This window comes from Podarcis tiliguerta, assembly GCF_965153285.1.
Source record: "Podarcis tiliguerta genome assembly, chromosome: 7".
NCBI lineage: Eukaryota > Metazoa > Chordata > Lepidosauria > Squamata > Lacertidae > Podarcis > Podarcis tiliguerta.
In genome coordinates this window covers 36,900,083-36,921,538 of record NC_139540.1, presented here as the reverse complement: position 1 = coordinate 36,921,538, position 21,456 = coordinate 36,900,083, and positions in this window count along the sequence as shown.

Sequence of the window (21,456 nt, the reverse complement as noted above, 5' to 3'; positions counted from 1 at the left end):
GGATGCCCAGTTCCCTATGTGAGCCCCATCCATACATTTATTGCACCTCCAAGAAACACGAAACTGCAGTTTGTTAAGGGTGCTGGGAATTGTAGCTCTGTGAGGGGCAAACTAGAGTACCCAGGATTCTATGGGAGGAGTGTGCATGCTTTAAATGTGCTGTAAAAGGTATGGTTTGTACACAGCCTTAGGAAAAGACACAAAAGTTTTCTGCTACAAAATTGAGACAAAATTGTTTGATGGGTGGGGGGTGGGGAGGGATTTCCAAACAAGGGAGCATCAGGAGGATAGTTGACTGGCTTTGAACAATTTGGTGAGTTAATTAACAGCGGTGTGTGTGTGTGTGTGTGTGTGTGTGTGTGTGTAGGGCATAGAATATATCAGATTTTCATGTGGCCCAGCATCTTCCAAAATTCTCTCTGTCTGGCTTAACAAACTTTATGTGGATTTTTGTATGCTACAAGGTGAGAGAATAGGACTGAGGAAGACCAACCAAGGTGAAAACATTTGCAGGTAAGAAGTAACTGATTTTAATAAACTTCTAACACACCTGGCTTTTCACTGTTAGAAGACAGGTTTTCTTGTTATTTCAACAGACTCCGAGGAATCTGAACAACTCCCAGAGCACTTGCAGAGGCCCTCAAAAATACGACCTGAAAAGCAAGCAAGCAAGCAAGCCAACCAACCAACCAACCAACCAACCAACCAACCACCATCATAAATATAAAGTGTTTGAGAGCTATGAGATGTGAGCTGATCCATGGACTGAAAGATGTTTCACACATTACAGAGTAACAAAACAAAGCAAAGGTGTTACTCTCTATATGAAACAGATTTGCACATTACATTTTTAGGTGTACACCTAAAAACGTATGTTGTTAAAAGAACCTGAAACAATTTTCAGATCAGTTATTAGTGGGAAGCAAATAAACTCAGTGCTCAGGCCGAAGCAGGATAATCCCATGAAAAGATTCTTTTCAATATTTGTAGCAATGCAATCCCCAAAAAGCAGAAGAGGTGCTTAGGGAAGACAGCATGCCCTCTCTCTGTGTGTTTTATTATTCACCATAGGTTGTCTAATATCCCAGCCAGCTCAGAGTTTCTATAACCTGAGTGTTATAAACAATTAAATGGATCTTCACACATGGCATAGATGCTGAAAGTACAAATCCATTTGCTTAAAATAAAGCCTGTGTTTGATAACATCACTATAGTTCTTATGAAGCCTTTTAAAAGATAAGGAAATGGTCTTTAGAAAAGAGAGACAATGAGGTATAATTGTTGGAGTGTCCGTCTTGGTCCTAAAAGTCTCAGGTTCACATCCCCACTGCAGCCATGGAGCTCACCTGGTGACCTTGAGAAAACCACTTTCTCTCATTTTACCTATCTCACAGGGTTCTTGTGAGGATGAAACGAGGGAGTGCAGAAGGGAACCAACCATGTATACTGCCTTGAGGAAGGAAATAAGTGTAATGAACAATCAAACAAATGAATAACCAAACAGAAGAATGGAAACACACCAATTTCTTGCAATTTACTTTGGAATGTATTTGACAGCATCATTTTGGTCTTTGTCCCCTCTCCTGCACTGAAATGCCTTGTCCTAGACTTCTGAAATGACTCGATGTCAACAAATCTGTTAAAAGTGGCAGGACAAATATGTTAGGTCAGCTGAAAATGGGCTCCAATATTGTTATAACGCCACTATAATGACTTTTATTGTGAATGGTCATTATCTCATATATTTCTGAGCTTTGCATAGACAAACCAGAGACTCGAAGTATCGTGGCCTTTTGGCCTCACTGTTTTCATCCCACCCACCATCCATATTCATATATCAACCAACTCGAGACCACATTTCACACCTCCGATGAAGTGGGCTTCAGTTGCAAGAAAGCTTATGCCACAATAAATCTCCTAACTTTTATAGTCCTCTGTATACATTATGTTCAGGCTGTGTCTGAAAAGGTGCCACCCCCCACCCAAAGGACCATAGTCACTGCCTCTGATGGCTTTGATTAGTAGAATCCAGGCAAATACTATGAGGAACAGATGGCTGCTGAGCCTGCTCCACAGCCGAGGAGGGGAAAAAGTGAATGTCAAGGATACAGGCAGCAGTACTGAAACAAACAAACACACGCGCAGCCAAAAGAAAATGGTTACTGGAGCATTGTTGCTAGACATTTTAGCATAAAAAGTGAGGAATGCCATGCACTAGGAAGGAGGGTGACCAGATGCAAAAGAGAACAGGGCCCCTGCAGCTTTGATAGTTGGGTGGAAGAGGGAAGATCAGCAGGTGTAGCCCACCTTGCCAGTGACACTTGCTTTAAATTCCCTCTGAACAACCTGCAAGGCGAGGTGGCTGGAAGTAAAAAGAACAAAACCAAATCATTAATGGTGTCAAGTTATAGGAAACATTGACATCAACTATGAAAGGCTAGCTGCATTATGATATTATACACAGGAGCATAAGAAGATCCCTGCTAGATCAGGCCAAAAGGCCTGTTTACTCCAGGATCCTGATCTCATGGTTGCCAATTTATTTATATTAAATTTATATTAAATCCCTCCCAGCAGATGTCAAAGCAATAAACAACTATTTTACTTTTAAAAGACAACTGAAGGCAGCCCTCTTTAGGGAAGTTTTTGATGTCTAATGCTGTATTGTTTTTAATATTCAGTTGGAAGCTGCCCAGAGTGGCTGGGGAAACCCAGCCAGATGGGCGGCGTATAAATAATAAATTATTATTATTATTATTATTATTATTATTATTATTATTATTATCCACATAATTGCCCAGGTGGCTTCTAAGTGGATCCCAAATGGCTACGAGAAGCGGGATCTGGGCACAACAGTCCCCTCTCCATTTGTGGATCCCAGCACTTTTGACTGTGGAGCTACAACACAGCTACCACGGCTAGCCTTATACTCCATGAATTTATCCAGTCCTCTTTAAAGGATTATACCTTTCTCAGGGTCAAAGGAATGTTGCTTGTGATACTCAAAACACAAAGCTTTTGGGCTATCATGCTCTACTGAGTTAGCACAAGTTATATTCTGTTGCTCCTAAGAAAAGTATATACATATGCTGAAGCACACTGAGCATTTCTTAAAGTTTCTTAAAGATGCTTTCTCTTTCCCACCTCCCCCCCCCCCGTCAGAACAGAGATGAAAAGAAAAGTCTCACTTCATTTTGTCCTCACTGCCATAGGCACCTCTTGAGTGTACTGTATACCTTGCATCCGATCTGCATTATTCTCAGCCAGACTCGCTCACTAGAGGGCACTCACTTCCTTGCAGGAGCTTTTGAGAACTCTGTTCTTAAGAGCAAAGAGCGTTTGTTTATTAAGCGCTGGCACTGGTTCAGAACGATGCAGTAAGGAACAAGTTAATGATATCTGTTAATAATTGTTAATAATATCTGTAGGTGCAAGGGCATGTATACTTCAAGGAGCAAGGCGATAAGTCAATAGCACAGCACATGATTTAGAGGTCCCAGGTTTTATCATCATAATGGCATTAAATGATCCCAGATAGCAGGACCTGTCTAAGACATAGGAGAATCACAACACTGAAGATATTGAGGCAGGTAGACAAATGGTCTTCTGGTACTGAAGATAGATGGACCAACGATGTGATTCTCTCTATAAAAGGCAGTTTCATGTGTTGATAGAAACACATGTACAGTATGTATTTCTTTACAGAAAACTGTTCTATACAAAGTCTGCTATTGGTTCATCTAACCCAATAGAGCCTACTACAATTGTCTGTAGCACTATCATTCTACTTTCCCAATAATTTACAATCTGATTGAATTGGGCTTCAAATTACAGGCTTGGTTTAGAATGGAATATATTGAGGTAAGAGCCGCCCCAATCATTTCATGGGGGCTGCTGTAGAACTTCCCAGACTACCATAGCCAAACATCTCTTATTATGAATTCTTCTTGTTTAAAATAGACATTGTTATTGATAAAATGTAATGTATATGTTACATAAGATTATTAAAATGGGGGAGGGGGGGAATGTAGTTCAAAAATTCTGTATGGCAATATCAGGGGCAAGGGAAAAGCTACTTTTCCCAGCCAGTTCAATATACATATAATAGATGATACATAACCGTACTTCAAATATATTTTCTGCAGACAATAAAGCAGCATTCTTTTATTTCCATTTCATGAAGAAGATAGTTACACAGAAAAATGAGCCTCAGCTGGTAAATGCTTTTTTGCAAAAGAATGAATATTGCAGATAACAAAAAATATATCCACATTGTATATGATTTCCTTGGTAAAAACAATATTTGCCATCATGATAAATTGCATTTTGGGTTTTATACACAGGAGGAGAAATACTGAAAACAACTGTGGGAAAACCTGACAACGTGTTTTCTTTCTTATTTGGATTCCAATGACTGAGGAGATGGCACCCTTATAAAATGAAGGCATGCCTAACATCAATGTTCCCATTACGCCCATGAGATGCTGTATTATATTAACAAACAGAAGATGTGACAGGCTTATATATTACATATTCTTTCAGGCTGCAATCCTATACACACTTATCTGGAAATAAGTTCCATTGAACTCAGAGAGTTGACATGTGCAGGACTGCACTGTTTGTATGTTGTATGTACAACATATTGTATGTAAAACATTAGTGTTCATATGTTCAGAAATATTTTTAAAAGGAAGATAGTGGTTTTCGATTATTCTGTTGAGATGATTAGGGAGTCCAGATCTGAAGATACATTGGGCACTCTCATTGTCTGAGGAGCCATGATGTCTATGTTGGAGGCAGTATGTTTCTGAATACCAGTTACTGGGAATTAGAAGTTGGGAGAGCAGGGATGGATCTACTAGGAAACTAATGGAGATGAAACTTCAGGGCTCCTACTTCCAGAGGGGCCCCATAAGCAATTTTAGCCCACATTGTTTTTTTAAAAATAAGTCTAGTAGACCAAATTAGTTTCGAACGACTCAAATTGATTATTATGTTGTTGTATATATTTCAACAATCACAAAGTTTGACACACAGTTGTGGTGATCTGTTGTGGAACAACCCCCCTCCCCTGAATAATATAACCGTCGTTAGCCAGATCTTGTTGCTGATTGTGAAAAGGCCCTCATGACAGCTCAAGCTTTGGGACCCCCAAAATGTAGGTCCACCACTGGGAGAGAGCACACTTGCACTTAGGTCCTGCTTGTAGACTTCCCATAGGCATCTGGTTGGCCCCCCTGAGAATAGCGTGCTGGACTAGATGGGCTACATAGTCTAAACCCCTGCTTGATGCAGGGATTCTAGAGCTAGGGCACTCCCAATGGATGCCCAGCCTCCTCCAGTTGTGCAGCCCAAATCCTAATCCCAGCAGTTCCATTGTCAAACTGCTGTTGTTCCTAATGCTCAACCATAATCTGCCCTCCTGTAATTTAAGACCATGAGAATTTGCGACAGCAGAGGACAGGATTATTCTATGTAACACCCCTTCAGGTATTTGAAGAGAAGACCAGTATAAGTGTGTAGGGATAATACACACCTTCAGTCAGTAGAGCATGAAGCTCTTAAACACAGGGTTGTGGGTGTGAGCCCCACTTTGGGCAAAAGATTCCTGCATTGCAGGAGGTTGGGCTACCAGGGTCCATTTCAATTCTACGCTTTTATGATTCTAAGCAGCTAGATGTCTGTTCTGAGACAAAAATGATACTCACTCCCCAAACACTGGGGAGGCTAGACAGGATAAAGGATCAAGTAAACTTGCAGGCAACCTAAGCTCCTTTCCCATTGGGATTCTCTTTCTCTGCTAAGGCCAGAACAAGAGGTAGTAATCCTACCTAAAATGTATATTGAGTACAATGCGGCATGCTTCCAATGATTATTTATCAAAATTTGGCAATTGACCTGCTAGTATGTATGTTTCTGCTCTGGAACTTTCCATACTCTGACAATGGGTCCTTTGTCTTCACTCTAGATACCTTATATAAACAGGCACACACAAAAGATTTCAATATAAATATTGAAAGCCGAATTAAAAACCAGTGACTAAGTTTACATTGCAGCTCAATTTATTGATGAACGTATTTCCAGTTAACAAAGAGCACTTGAGTTTTAATGGTCAGAATACAGTTTGAGTTTGCATACAGAAACATTAATTATTTTAAACCCAAAGGCATTTATTCCTTTTAATATATATCTCTCTCAGCAAACTAAAAGCTGTAATTCTGAGAAGGGAAAAGGATTAAAGACCATGTGATATATGAAATGTATTACTTTGTATAATGCAGGAGTCAAAGGATTAGTGGGAAATTAAGGATAAGATTGTGGTTGTAAGTGAAAAAGCACTATTGAATAGCATAAACAATGGGATTAGAGTGTCAGCTGGGATATTTATCCAGCTTCACACAAAATGCTCTTTCACAAACCTACACAGTGTATGAAGAGAACATCATGCATCCTCTTAAATGTGTTTGTAGGTGGTGGGCTTCTTGGTTTGTTTGCTCTTCTTGTTTGCTCTTTTATTTTTATGCTGTGAACCACCTGACTAACTAACTAACTAACTAACTAACTAACTAACTAACCAACTAAGTAAGTAAGTAAGTAAGTAAGTAAGTAAGTAAGTAAGTAAGTAAATAAATAAATAAATAGTGACCTATCTTCTGGAGATAAACCTTAAAATCAGCTACGTTCACTTCAGTTCCTTGGATATCGAGTCACGCCATGCTACCCATTAAAAGTGAAGAAACAGACTGATAAAACTAGACTGCGTTTTGATTCAATACAACCTTAACAGATTGTGCACTTAGGCAGGAAGAACCAGAAGCAGCTATAGGACAGTGGAATTGACTCCCTCAGGAGGTTGTGGACTCGAATTCACTGGAAGTTTTTAAGCAGAGGCTGGAAGGCCATCTGTCTTGGGTGCTTTAGTTGAGATTCCTGCATAGCAAGGGTTTGAACTAGATTACACTTGAGATCCCTTCCAACTCTACAATTCTATGATACCCAGACCAAGTTGCTTGCTACAGAACTGGCCCAGCAGAGAAAGTGATGGAGTTCAGCTTGTCATCTACATATCATAACTGTAATCACAGCAGCTTATCATCAAGGATCTATAGCTCATCTTGGACAATTGATACACCAAGTTAAGTCTTAGATAGTAGGGTTGTGCATTTACTTTGGATGATGACCAGATACTGAACTGAAGCACTTGCTTTGGATGTATTTGGAATGGTTCATGTCTGAAGCAGTCCAAAGCAAATAAGGCTGGTCCTGAAGTTTCAGGCTGGTTTCAGAGGGTTGTTAGTTTCAGTTTTGCATGAGCCCCAAACTGATACAATATTGAACCTCCAACAGGTGAGCTTCTTAGACCATGTGTGGGGGAACCTTTGGCCTTCCAGGAGTTGCTCAATTCCCATTAGCTACAGCAAGCATAACCAGGGATGGTGGGGGCCATTGGTGCCAACTCCCTGGGGCCCTGCGTGCCCAAGCACGCACAAAATTCAGTGCCAGGGCCATGGTTGTGGGGCCAAATTGGCACTCCACCAACAACTGGAGAGAAAGAGGTTTCCCACACTTGTCTTGGACAAAAAATCCTCACCTAGCTGTCTGAAACCTGGGCAACTTCTTCACCTCAGTATGCCTAAAAATTCCATCCAGTCTTTAATTTATTTAAAGGTATATTCTTTCTTTAAAGCAACCTGAAACTTAAAACAAAACTATTGCACTGCACTCTCCCTCCATCCTTATTAGCCTGAAATTTGGTAGATTTCATCTCCTCAGAAGTTTAATTATAGCAGAGGGTTGGCAGAAAATGCAATAGGGGCTGCAATTATGTGTGTGGAAAGGACTGCAGCCTAAATATTTACAGCCTCCTGACAAAAATATTGTAAACATATTTTAAAAGAAAAGACAAGTAAAACACAGTTCATCAACTGTATCTTGGTTTTAACAAAGTTCTTGACATTCTACAAAGACTTGAAAGGTGTGTATTAAAAGACTTTGTTGTACAAGGTAGAGATGTTTAATTACATTTACGTTAAAACCCCCCCTCATCATTTCAAAAATAGCATGGCAACATTGAATAAGTAGATCAATGATGGTTTTAGGATTGAGGGTACCTTTTCCCAGTGTTGAATTTTTAAATGGCAGAAGTTTCTTTCAGCAATACAGATTTCATTTTCCCCCAGCAAAGTTCACTGATCGCCTACGCTATTCGCTGTTATCATGAGAAATGTACTCAAGGTGGCACAGTGTACGTGCATAGGTTACATGTTGCTGTACTGTTGATCACTAGACCTGCTCAGCTCATGATATATGACAGTTCAACACTTATTGTTTACCGCTTATGAAAAGACAAAACACGAACAGTGTGACAGCCTGGGTATGCTATGAAACACCCTTAACTCAATGTTCTTCCCTATGTACTGCTGCGCAAGAAACCACCTGGGGATTAATGTTCTCATGGTAACGCTCAGGTGACAGAGGCTGAAAACAAAGTCACTGAGAAATTCCCAGTTATCACTGAAAGTGGCTCAGATGGTTGCTGGAGGATTGTATCATAAGGTTTATTATGCTCATCAACTTACATATATGGCCATGACTCCCTAGAAAGAAAAAGAAACTCTTGCCACTGGGACTGAAGGCTATCAGATGGCTCCCTTCAACACCCATGTCAGCACTGGTTGAGTGGGTTCTGAGGGATCATAATGGAGCATGGCAAGTGGGGGGAAGCTTCATCTCCATGTGATCTGGTCTGGCACATCATGTACTCACCTCAAAAAAATGCAATTACATTACTTGAAGTGAGTCACTAATGTGTTGGCAGCAACGATAATTCCAGCTCTTCCTTCAAACCCAAACGGCTGAATGGCAGGAAGGAAAGTACAAAAAGAGCCCTATGTTAGCTAAGAAGCAGATTGTTCTGGAGCAATGTTTAGCATGCACTGGATTACAGGCAATTTCCTTGCCTGTAGGAATGACACGGTCACAACATAGAAAGTGGTGCTGAAAGCAGTTTGATAGGCAAAGAAGAAGAAAATGGTTCTTTTGATTCCAAATATTGCAGTATAGTCCCCGTGACGGACTTCCAGAGGGAAGTCATTACATAAGGCATTCCATATGTCAGCTGGACTTTGCCCATTTGCTGTCATGCCACTTGGTTTTAATAGCGGTCCAGTCAAAGGTTAATGGGGATTGTGCTGAAAGCTCTCAGGGTTTCAAAGCAGTTTACCTTGCTGATAGCATTGTGTGTAGTGCAGGGATATGGCACCCAGGAAAGGTTTCAGTAAATAGCCCCATAGAAATCCACAGTGTGCAAAGCACAACTTGATCTTCCTGTTCAGTCCCTGTTTGCACTAACTCACCCTCTCCTACACTAAGCATACCCCACTGAATTGCCCACATACCATTGGATGCCAGGATAGGACACCCTCCTTCTCTCTCTCCTTTCTGGTGGTGCAGAGTTTTTTTCTCTGTAAGAAGCAGTGGCTGATGTAGGTGACTTTGCCCCATTGATGGGAGTGGTTGATTGGAGGCATGCCTGCACCATTTAGTGGTCCTGTCTCATTTGCTACTTTCTTTAGACATGTTAACCTTCTTGTGACCAATGCCTGTGGAATCTCTGATGCCCATTTGGAATTTCTTAACATTCCAAATGTACCCAATGGCCCCAAAGGATGGCAACCTCTGGTGTAGTGCAACATCCAAATAACATCTAAGATGGTGGGCCAAATTGGATGTTATTTTCTCTGTAATCCAGACCATTGTGTAGATGGGAGGGTTGGCATGCCAGCCTAACACATGCACAGTCTTAACTTTTGACTTCCATGGCCATTCATGTAGAGAGAACATATCCAAATATGCCCCAGATGCATAAAATTCAATGCACTAAGTCCAAAACCACATGGTTAATTACTGGATGCTTTCCTTGAGAACTGCACAAGGAGGAATCAATAGTGGTGGGTCTTTGGAAGCTGCCTGCCCATGCTGACTGACTGCTGTGGATTGCTGCATACACGTTTATAAGAGGCACATTGCAGGCTTGTTCTTTAAAATATCAACCAATCAATCACATTTCTTAGATCACTGCAGTCTACAGGAGAGGTTCTCCTGCAAGTTCCAAAGATCTTAGAAACCCCCTTAGCAGTAACTTGTAGCAGAGATTTTAGTGTGGTAGGCCCTGCTCTGTGAAAGATGACAGGTGCCCACTGTCTGCACTTTCTGGAAACAATTGAAGACATACCTTTTCTGACAGGCTTTCGCAGCTGGATACAAGAGCCCTTACCACAAGTTTCCATTTGTTATGGCGTTAGTCTTGTTATAAATTTACTAGCTGTTTTGTGTTATTAATGGTTTTTAACCATCTTTTGTGTGAATCGCCTTGAGACAGTTGTATAGGAGGCGATAAATAAATCAGTGGTGGTGGTGATGATGATGTGCCAAGGACCTGACCTGATGGGTAAGAAAAGGCTGATCTCTATGTGTCAGTTGGGGTAAGCAACATCTACAGTGCTATCTGTGTGGTTGTCATTTTAATCTTCAAACAGATCATAATGCTTTAAAATGGATGGCACAAATGAAAGACTCGAGTTCTTGAATTACTCACTGATGTCTCTCATTGCAGCTGTATGATTTTACTATAACTCACAAGCCAGCAAAATGAATTTTTTGGCTGGTTTCCCTTTTCAGTTCCAGAAGGCATTCCTGATGATACTTTAGTGAAGAATTAATGTATTGTTTTGACAGAATTCCGAAATGTATTCGCTGAGAATGATTGTATTTGTAATTTGTACGCACTTGTTTAGTGGCTTTTAATATTGTATAATGTAGTGTGTTTAATGGGTTCTGTGATGAATGCCTTGGTTACTGGCACACTCTGAAAGGAGCGCTGGTGTTAACGAGGAGCATGAATGATGTGGCACAGCAGAGCTAGCCCAGGACTCAACAGGAAGAAGAGCTGCTTGGGGGCTAGCTGCTGCTGAGTCAGTTATGCAGATCAAAATATTACAGCGTGGAGTGTTCTTGTTTCAGCCGGGGCCAACGCAAGACATTTTGCTGCCTGTGGTGAAGGACAAGATTACCCCTCCCACACACATTTCATGTACAGCAACTGACTGGACTAGCAGTTGAATTTCATTTCAATGTTGGCAACAGAATAGCATCCTCCACCATACCAGAAGGAAGCAGGCTAGTTATGGAGTGTGGGACAGGCCTCTTGTCCAATAGAAGTATGCAGCCAAGGGGCGAAGAAAAAGAAGAAGAAGAAGAGCTGAAGGGACTCCCCCCCCTCTGCCTTCTGAATCCCCAGCACTTTTTGCCTGAGATGTTTGCCTCACCCTTTCTACTGAAAGGGTCAGCCCTGGTTGTAGCTGCCCATGCCATCTTCCAGGCTATTCCATTTCCCCTTCCCCTTTCAACAGGCAACATTCGGAGCATACCTTAGTCCTCACTGGGCTGTTTTAGCCTTCCCCTTTATGTTATTTTTCTTTTTGTACTTCTGCAAACCATGGTTGGTGCCCTCTTTGATTGTATAACAACCCACAGACAAATAATGCATTTGCTAATATATGGGATAATGTGATACGTTAAAGGCACGGAGCCTGTTATCTCTGCGAAGGGCAAAGCTGTAGTGAAGTACAGACCTCTGCCTGCAAGGAGATGCATCGCTGCACTGAGAAAGGCGATGCCGAGCGGATTGTCAATGACAATTGGCAAAAGCTGTGTCAGAGCATTCAACTCACTGCTGACAATGGCAACACTCACGCAACATATGAAGGCCATGAAGAAAGCCCTTGCACTAATGGTCAGGAAAACTGCACCACTGAAAACCTTGTCGAGAGAGACACAATACAAAGACACAATTCATTCTTCTTCTTATGTTTTTAAAAAGTTAAAAGAATAAAAAGAAACCACAGTGGTACCTCTGGTTAAGAACATAATTCGTACCGGAGGTCCATTCTTAACCTGAAACTGTTCTTAACCTGAGGTTCCACTTTAGCTAATGGGGCCTCCTGCTGCCGCCGCACCGCCGGAGCATGATTTCTGTTCTTATCATGAAGCAAAGTTCTTAATCCGAGGTACTATTTCTGGGTTAGCAGAGTCTGTAACCTGAAGCGTCTGTAACCTGAAGCATTTGTGACCCAAGGTACCACTGTACATATGTAGGGTAAATACAACTGAGGATAAATAGACCTTTAAAGGTTTCTAGGATTTTAGCAAAGGAAATGGTAACAGATGTCCAATATGAACACACTGTACAAATCTATTAGACCGTTATCTTGAAGAAAAACAAACAGAAAAACAAACAGATAAGCAAGATGAAAAGATGCAAATAATTTAATAAGTGGGGTCCACAATTCCAGCCCCCCCTTGCAGTTCATGTATTTTGTGTCTATTTTCTCTTTTGTTACATCTGAGAGATGGTTAATAGGTTTTACCTCCACCAGTGGGTGGGTTTACTCTCACTACTGGGGTGAAGCTAAATACGCATGCTTCCCACATTAAGTTTAATACTTCAATGCTGATCCATGAAATGTTCTGTTGTGCCCTTATAAAAAACCACCCTGGCAGCTGGGGTGTCAGACTGAGCAGATGAATGCCTGGGAAGAGCACCAATTCATAAGCATGACTTGCCATGCCTCTGTATGACAATTATTTCAAGCATTTGCCATTGACTCAGCGTAAGTGCTTGTGTCCCAGGGAAGATGCAACTTGAGCATCAGGACTCATCTTTTCTGATCTACTAAATGACACAAGAATTGGTAGAATATAATCTATCGCTAGAGCTTCTCCCTCCCCCATTGACTACTGGCAGAAAGAGACTTAAATAATCCAGGTCACACTTTTTAAAATCGCGGACACCCTCAGATGTCCAAGTAGCTGCTGATGTCTCTCTCTTCCACAAGTATTCCATCCAGTCCCTGCAAATCCAAAACAGTACTGTGATCCATCTGTTTAGTTAGAGACCAGTAGTTGCCATCTGTGATCTTGGGGATGTGGGTGGTCCCTACAGTATTTTCTTGTTGTCCTTGGAGACCTGCCTATTCATCTGGCTTCTCTTTAGTTCTAGTTGCCCGGCTGCATTGAAATATAAACAGTGTACAAAACCAAAAGCAACCTCAGGAATATGGCTCAATGTAGCATAAGCATAGTCATTTTTACAGCTCTGGAGAAGGAGAAAAATGGTATGACTGAACACATTCAGAAAGCCAGATATCAGTCAGTTCAAGAACACAAGGTGAAAATATTTTTTTTTTAAAAAAAGAGTTAACAGAGAAAGTAATTAGAAAGAATGAGGAAAAAATCCAAAATCTGCAGTTGGGAAATACTTCTAATAGTGTCATCTGAAATGCTACAAAATGAGTAAGATTTCAATGTCTCAAAGATCTTCATCAGGCTTGATGTTAAGTAAAATGGAGGGTGTGGGAAGAGAAAAGGATTGCTTGCTGTGGAAGTTTGCTGTACTCTTGTGTGCAACCATGTATGCTGGCTCCATCTGTATTGTCCCATCCCTTGGGGATGTGGAGGGAGCAACAGTCAAATTGGGTAGCATTATTTAGTAGTTGCAGGGACTGTAACTCTAAAAAAACAAAATTCAATTTTTAGGTGGTTGAAGGCCATCGTCCCTCCACTTTTAGGATTCTGCTACTGCACAACTAATTTTAAATTTAAAGGCAACGAAAAGGCAGAAGAAGTTTTCTTGGTCTGTTCAGAAAAAATCCACACGGACTGGGTGGGAAAAATCCACACGGACTGGGTGGGGAAAAGTTAATTATTACTTTTTAAAAAAAGAATGTGCAAACTGCTGTGAGTCTCCGGGCTCCACTATTTTCCAAACCATAGCAAGTGGGCTTGGTTACATATCTAATAATTAAAACAGAAATCCTGGATCAAAAAGAAGCCGTGCATTTTCACACTAAAGGGATAGTGTGCAATGCATCATCCCAGAGGTCCCTTCCTTATACAGTCTCTTTCTCCTCCAGAAACACCCTATATTTACAAACATAGTTACAAACATTTTGCAAGTTTCTTATATTTACATCTTGTTTTAGCATGCACTGGTCACCAAGGAACCATTACCATCTACCAGAAACTTTTGGAAAAATTTGTTTTAGGAAGTTATCCCTGTGGACTCTCATAATCTCATGTAAAAGATCAGCATACCCGATAATGACTTTAAGAAACATTCCAGAACGCTGTTTCTACAAGTGTTCTACAGCAGATGTGAAACTGTTATAAACTGAACATTTTTTTTTTAAAAAAAAGCACACACAAAAAGGAAAAATGTTCCCATTAACTGTTGCTAAATTATAATGGAACAAAATTTGCTTTCCAGTCCCATGAATACTAAGCAAGTTTCTTATGATTAGAGCTACAGTATTACAATGAGCTCTAAATGTTATTCATAATAATAGGCCACAAAGGAAAGTGCTTATCACTTGTGCATTGCTTTAATTGTATATGGCAGCCGTGGTTAAATATGAAGCCTTTCCTGGTGGTGAAAATAATAATGTATAGCAAAATTATAGGCAACGTCATAGACCTAAATAACATGACACTTCCATTCCTTAATGTACTATAATTTTAAAGATATTCTCCAGCAACTTTCACTGATGTGCATTGCACACAAAGCTGAAGTCCAATAGGAGAAATAAATACATTTTTAAACAAATCATTAAAAATATATATAGTTGTTTTGTAGGAGAAAAGGAGGTCTTATTGGTTGTGCTGTATTCTTCCAATGAGATTGCATTAGATAACAGCCGGTTTATTGTGGTCTGGCATGCGAATGGTATTATGTTTCCAAAGCATCTTGCAGTCCAATCTCATTATTTCAGATCTTATTTCTGAATTGCTCCCAGGATAAATAAGGTAAGGCTGGCCCAATACATTTTGTTGCATGAGGGGAAGGACAAAATGGCACCTCCACCACCCCTTTTCCATGTACAGAAGCTGACTGGGCAGGCAATTGCTTGCCTGTATTACTTCAACACTGGTGATAGAGTAACACCTGCCACTTCATCCAAGGTAGGAGGCTTGCTTAGGGGACCCTCATGGCTTGTGTAGCACCTGTCCTTCAACAGAGGGAATGACTAGGAGGCTTAGGAGGAATAGCCAAACATCCACCTACCTCCTGAGGCAGTTGCCCCACTTTACCTATTTGGTAGAGCTGGCCTTGTATCTGGGATCAAGTACACTAGTGTATCTGTGCAAGCAACAGAAAATCATGTACAGCTGAAGGAGCCCATTTTCTTCAGCATTAGTTCTTCTGATTGCCCAGTTTATATAATGTGTCTAAAGAGGGAAAACCACAGCAATCAAAGTATTTATGCAGGAAGTATCCTGTCCTCCCCATTCACTTTTGAGAGTCTTGAACATCTTGTAAAATAAGTTGCTCAGCACTCTGCTTTTTGAGTACTTCATTTCCCCTGGGCTGGGGAACTAGAGTTCCCACCAGCCTCAGCTAGCAAATGCAATAGTCAGGGATAATGGGAGCTATGGTCCAGCGAATCTGGAGAGTCACAGGTCCCCCAACCCCTGTTCTAAACATACCTTAAGCAAGCAGGTTCTCTATGGTTATAAGCATTAAGCAAAAGGTGATATAAAAATCCAGGGTCACACAACAACACAGTTGAAACCAAAGACCTGTTTTACTGCAAGGAGTTCTCCTCTTTCATCATGTTCATTTAATATATGTGGTTTGATGTTGAGATAACACTGAGGAATAGGGAGGAACAGGCTGTTGGTTTACTGGAAATATCCCCCAGTTGCGAAAACCTGTTTTCCAGTTTCTATCATTCTCCCATCCTTGTTCCTTCAAAACCCATGCAGTTCCATATCTCTGCTTTCTTGTTGCTCATTTTCAGTCATTGTGTGCAATGCACCACATGCCACTATGCCTTTATGAATTTCCGTGTTACTGAAGCATCTCTGCACATGGTTAATTTTAAGAGTTCAGTGGGCCACAACAGCATTGCCAGTCCCTACAGGCCACCCTGATCCCTCATCTAATCGCATGACTGATGGGGGAAGCAACAAAACAGCATGGGCTGTGCATTCTTGCACCATCTGGGAATTCTTAAAATTAACGTGATTCTAGCCAATATGGGCAGATGCCAGTATTTTCTTATTTCTCAGCTAAGAGAGCACTTTAATCCTCCTATGGATTGTATACTATGCTATTGCCAAGAGAGTCAATGCAATGTAGTGGTTAGAGTGACAGCCTAGCAGTAAGGAGACCAGGGTTGAGATCAAATCCCCACTCAGCCATGAAGCTTGCTGGGTGACCTTGGGCCAATCACTCTTTCTTAGCCTAGCCTAGCTCACAAGATTATTGTAAGGATAAAATGGAGGGAGGGAAAAGGAGACTGAAGTAGGCACAATGCTTTGAGCTTCTTATAGGGAAGATATAAATAAATAGTGGGATAAAAATGCTCAGCACTGTAATCATGTATTGGAATTATACCGCCACAATGGAAGGCACTTGGTTATTAACAGCTCTTTGTATGTTGCCTGGTCATCACTGTTCCAAATGACACAAATAGTCAGACATAACACATCAGACACATGAGATTCAGGGGAACAAGTTTGGGCTCCTGTAGATGACTTGTTAAGGGACGTGGGTGGCGCTGTGGGTTAAATCACAGAGCCTAGGACTTGCCAATCAGAAGGTCGGTGGTTCGAATCCCCATGACGGGGTGAGCTCCCGTTGCTCGGCCCCACCTCCTGCCAACCTAGCAGTTCCAAAGCATGTCAAAGTGCAAGTAGATAAATAGGTACTGCTCTGGAGGGAAGGTAAACGCCGTTTCCGTGCACTGCTCTGGTTTGCCAGAAGCAGCTTAGTCCTGCTGCCCACATGACCCAGGAGCTGTACGCCGGATCCCTTGGCCAATAAAGCGAGATGAGCGCCGCAACCCCAGAGTTGGCCACGACTGGACCTAATGGTCAGGGGTCCCTTTACCTTTACCTTTAGATGACTTGTTTATTGAACAGTCACCCTGATTGGTTTGCACAAAGCTTAGATGCAGGTTGGACCATGTCTGAGCATTTGTTCTGAATTGTTTTCAGATAAGTTATATGACAATGAGCATTCAACTTGAATTGTTCCGATTTGTTTACGTGGTGGATATACATCTTTCCATTAATTATTTGCTGCAGCAATGAAACTGCTAGCACATTCGCAAAGTTAAGCAGTGTCTGGTATGGTTTCTTTCCATATTTTTCAGTCCATTTCTCCATCACTTTCTAAACTGAAAAAAGCCGCATAAAAAGTTGATCTGTTTTTCCAAGACAACAGTGCCATTTAATCCAATTTCTGGTATGTGTTTCAATCTCTCCCACAAAACAGTGACAGTCTGGAGGTGACTTATACTACAGTCAAGAAAATGGCAAGCCCACTTCCACTTATATCCGTTATATAATTAGAGCAGCTACTTAGGGCTGGTTCATGTAATAATGTGAGATGTCAAGAAATTCCTGAAATGACAGGCATTATCTGAAGGCAACAAAGAAGATGGTAACCCCAGCAACATTTACAAAGCAATTAGATCAATTGCGTACATGGAATAGTCATACTGTGCTTGAAGCCAACATATTTTTAGCTGACCTTAGTGCATCTTAGCCGGTGGAAAAACCAGAGCAAAGCCATTTTGACATAAGCAATTGGCTCCCCCTGAACCAGCAACAACATGTATTCTCCAGAGCCATGGATTGAGTGCAGTTGCTTTGGCTTGTACTTCAAACACAAAGATTTGCAACTGTAATAACCACAGGTCTAAGGAACGGCTATGACTCAGTGGTAGAGAGCATGCATTGCATGCAAAGGCCATAGACTCAATCCTCAGCATCTCCATATAGGGCTGGGAGAGACTTCTCTGAAACATTGTTGAGCTCAGCCTTCTGGATTTCCCCCTGCTAGATGGATCCATGGTTTGACTTTGTATAGGGAAGTTTCCTATGTTAATGTAGAACTGGTATTATAAGAAAATAGGCATTAATAAATAGCATTTCTTGCACTGCTAAATCAGACCAAAGGCCCATGTATTCTGTCCCCACAGTGACCAACCAGATATCTATGGGAAGCCCACAAACAGGACGTGAGCACAATAGTATTCAGAGGCATACTGGCACTGATACTGGCCATAGTGTGTAATCATCATGACCAGAAGACATTAATTGTTTTATCCTTGTCTTTATTTGGGTTATGGCCCAGAAGTCTTGATCCCTCCTCTTACTTCACACTGAAATTACCCATCGAGAGTTCCTTTCTCAGTAACTCAATGAACCACTTTAATATCCCTAGCATTTTAATGTGTTATTTCTGGATTAATGTAATAGCTTTGTTTTAAAAAATGCTATTATTCTTGGCTGTTGCTGCAGAGTATATGGTGATGTGCATTCACGTAATATCTGTGCTTCAAGCCCATTATATTTTCATTTACTGTGATTTGCCAATTTTGGCAGGTCACCGATGCAGCAATTTGTAGTCATTTTACTACCAACATCATAGAATATAAGAGCCCTATTAGATAGCTTGAGGATCCATCTAGTCAAACATCTTGCTTTCTACAGCAGCCATTCTGATGCTTCTCAATAGCCCACCAACATAGCTTGAAGGCAATAGTATGGCAAAATGGTTCACTCAGCTATGAAACTCACTGGGGGACCTTGGACCAGTTACCATCTCTTTGCCTAACCTACCTCACAGGGATGTTGTGATGATGAAATGGGGAGGAGGAGAACATCACCTTGAGATCCTTGTAAGATGAAGGTGGTACAGAAAACAAACAAACAAACAAACAAACAAACAAACATACTCCTTGGTAATCAAAGGCCTAGTGCCTAGGAGCACAGGTGTACCATTAAGCTAATACATATTGTCCTTGTTGTATCTCCTTGTCATAGCCATCTTCAAACTGTGATCTGATTTAAGTTGTGGGGAATTTGTGGCCATCCAGATGTTGCTGGACTTCACTGCCATCATCCCTGGATATTGGTGATGCTGGCTGGGGCTGATGGGAATTGGGGTCCAATAAAACCTAGAAGACCAGAGATTCTCCATCTCTAGTTTAAATCCTATTCACAGGAAAAGCTGAAAAATTAACTGGTTGCATTCTGTATTCCACTATTAGTAAATAATTCCTTACTGCTGCCTTTATGTTTTGCTTCTTTGGGATCAATTACAGCTAAAATTCCTGCCTGGAGTCTTGGAGCCAAATATTTCCTTGAACATGTTTCCTTTTGGGTACCCAATTTGAAAAGTTTGATCCATGTTTCAAAACACAATTCAAAAACCTGTGCTTTTATTTGAGGGATATTTATTTCCCTTTTGTAAAAAGGTACTATTTCCAGTGGTACTGCATTTTTCATGAGAAAGGGAAATCATAGACTTAAGCCATATAATTTTAAAATGTTTTCTCAGTTCTTTGTTTTATTCTCCTCCCTTTTAGATCATGATCTCTTGTGGGTCCTTTCACTGGATTGATGCTCTGGGCAAGAATCAATGGGCCTCCAAGCACAGCAGACTCCTTTGTTCGTTCTTCATGGGTGAGAAGACAGCACAAGACAAGAGGATAGACCCAAAAATATGCCAGGCAGGTAAAAAGCTTCAAACAAACTGAATGCTGTTCAGAAGTTGCCCAAAGCATTGATTCTATCTGGGGCCCATAGATAACCAAAAGTTTAAAGAAGGAAAGTTTAAAAGTATGTTTTAAAATTTGTCTTTCTTTTTTCTTGTAATGCTGTGAGGCAAGATACTCAATGGTGGAAGGGAATAACAAACCACTGATTACTGCACATCACTTTTGCGTTAATGAACGTACAAAAAATAATACATATTTTTTCTATGTTGGCCTTTACATTTGCCAACAAATCAGGTATGGCAATTATTTTATTGTGTATTCAAGTGGACCACTACGACCAATCAATCATCATCATCATCATCAGTGCTCTTTTCTAAAAAAATGTTTAGGGGTACTCTCATTTTGACTCAAGAAAATCACCATTTTATAGTACAAATTGGGAAAAATAAATACAGTAAATGGACAAAAGTACAAGGAACATGCATTACCTCATATTACACAGTTGACAGCTTACAGTAACATCCAGAATGAGGTTGTGTCCACTAACATCTTCCTGATTTCACTGCATGCTGTTGGTGTCCGTCAGAGGTGGTAAATACAAAACTGACCAATAACCGTGCTAGATTCCAACTCCTACTTCACACATTAAATGCTCGCTTCCGCCTGAGACTCAGGAAACACTGTGACAGAAAATGAGGCCACAATCGGGGGTAGCAATGGAACTGATGATTCACTGTGCTATTCAACAGAACTGACGATTCACAATGCTAGAGAAGAAACTAAAATTTTTAGTTTCTTCTCCCATTAGAGTCACAAAACGTTTAGGGGTATGCATACCCCTGTGTCCCCCCAGAAAAAAGCACTGATAATAATAATATTGCACACCACCCCAATCTCCGAGTTGTGCAAGATTCTAGGGGTACCAGGTGCTTATCTAGGGTTTGGTTTGTTTGGAATGATGGACAGTGGAGACTATTGTGTCTTTAGGATATCTGGTTTATTCACACACATATGCAACCTATCTGGGCTGGTTGTCCTCTTCCACCAAGCACAGAGCTTTGGGAGGGACACACATGGAATGGTGAGGGAGGAAGCGGACACCTGCCTAGCCAGCCAGAATAGTCAAATCAACCCTGGCAATCAATGGGATGACAGATGCCGCAGCTGGAATGCTCAGCAGCTCTTTCTGGTATTCTGAATTATTGTGATTTTACTGAATTGTAGTATTTTGATGAATTTATTGTTATTTGCTTTAGTCATATGTTATGGTGTTTAATATTATAGTAAGGCAGACGAGAGATCTGTGACCAGATCCTAGAATGTCTCTGCTAGCTTATGCATCAACATAGAAAGCTGCCATTTACCAAAGTAGATCAATGTTACTATCAACACTCATTGGCAGCAGCCGTCTGGCAACAACATTGATAGGGAGGGATTCAGATGGGAGTTTTTTCCAGCTCTCTGACAACACCTGGAACTGTCTGAATGCAAAGCACATGCTCCATCATTGAGCCACAGCTCTTCCGCTTTGGACATGACCAACGCTGCTGCTCCAGAGGTCTTCATTACTCTCTCTTCCAAAGCCTGCTCTGATTTATCACCCACTCAGGGAAAGATAGACCTGAATGAAGCCAACGAGGTCTGAATTAAATATTTACCCAAGATACAGTAACCTCTTTAAATCCTCCCTGAATTTTTTAGAAGATGTGCTTTAGCCACCATGGGCTGTTAGAAATATCTGCCTTAATCAGTGCTTTTTTCCCTAAAGAAATGTTTAGGGGGACTCTCAATTTCCTACTCATACTGAAATATTGCCCGTCAATGAGGCCAAACTTAGATTCACAAAATGTTTAGGGGTATGCGCCTCCCTGTGTTCCCTCAGAAA